We start from the raw sequence: 1,118 nt of genomic DNA, 5'->3' as shown, positions 1-1,118 counted from the left end.
TAGTATTTCATGTGCAGGGCTCAGGCTGGTGGGATCCCATTCCAGTGCTGCAGAGCTCCACTCCAGAAAGAAATTTAACTGGTATAAACAAAAATTGAGGGGTTTTGTGGGGTTTGGTTTTTTTTGGTGGGTTTTTTATCCCAAAATACCCTTGGCCCAATTTTTCCCAAAGTTGCATGGAAGAGTTTCCAGGAGCTGCTGGGTTAAAGTTTAAAATAAATCCATGCAAAATGAGCTGAAGTAGCTGAGGGGAGGGTGCAGATTGTTGCTAAGAAAACAAATGGGTTTTGGGCAAATGAGCTGCACCAGGAACTGTAGGAAATCTAAAATATTGAGGCTGGCAGGTCCCTGCCCCAGGGTGTGACATTGTTTAGTGGTGGACTTGGCACGGCTGGGTCAATGGTTTGACTCAATGGTCTTAAAGGTCTTTTCCAATCTAAACCATTCTGTGTCCATAAGTCAAGGGGGAAAAGAAATATGGACCATATAGTCACATAGGTTGGAAAAGACCTTTAAAATCAGAATCCAATTGTTAACTCAGCACTCCCAAGTCTACCCCTAAGCCATGTCTCCAAGTGTCACAGCTACATGCTTTTTAAATCCTTCCAGGGATGGTGACTCCATTACTACTCTGAGGAACCTGTTCCAATGCCTGACCACCCTTTCAGGGAAGAAATTTTTTCTAATCTCCAATTTAAACTGCCCTGGCACAACATGACACTTTTCCTACTGCTTGTTACTTGGGATGCTCCATGCCTGCTCCCCACTTGGGGTCTGCTCCCTCAACCTGTGCTAACCTGAGCAGCATGTCAGTGGTGCATCCCTTCTTCCTGCTGCTGACACCAGCTGCCCAGATGTCCCCATGGATCCCTACCCACAGCAGCCATTCCCACCTCTGCTATCACCATACTATGTGCCCTTGGTCATGTCACTACACCCAGAGGCAGCTTCACTGCAGCACCCACACCTGCCATCCTTGTGCTGGCCATGCAGCTTCCCTGCTCTGAGCATGGCCATGCTGCTTTGCACTGCTTTGGCTGCATTGACTTCAAGACAATGCTTCACCCTGACTCAAGAAATCAACAAAATCAACCCAAACTGCCAGTCTGCCCCATGGT

Source organism: Geospiza fortis, unplaced genomic scaffold, assembly GCF_000277835.1.
Source record: "Geospiza fortis unplaced genomic scaffold, GeoFor_1.0 scaffold1721, whole genome shotgun sequence".
In the NCBI taxonomy this organism is placed as follows: Eukaryota; Metazoa; Chordata; class Aves; order Passeriformes; family Thraupidae; genus Geospiza; species Geospiza fortis.
The sequence above is the reverse complement of the archived record's forward strand: the minus strand, read 5'-3'. Positions refer to the sequence as shown.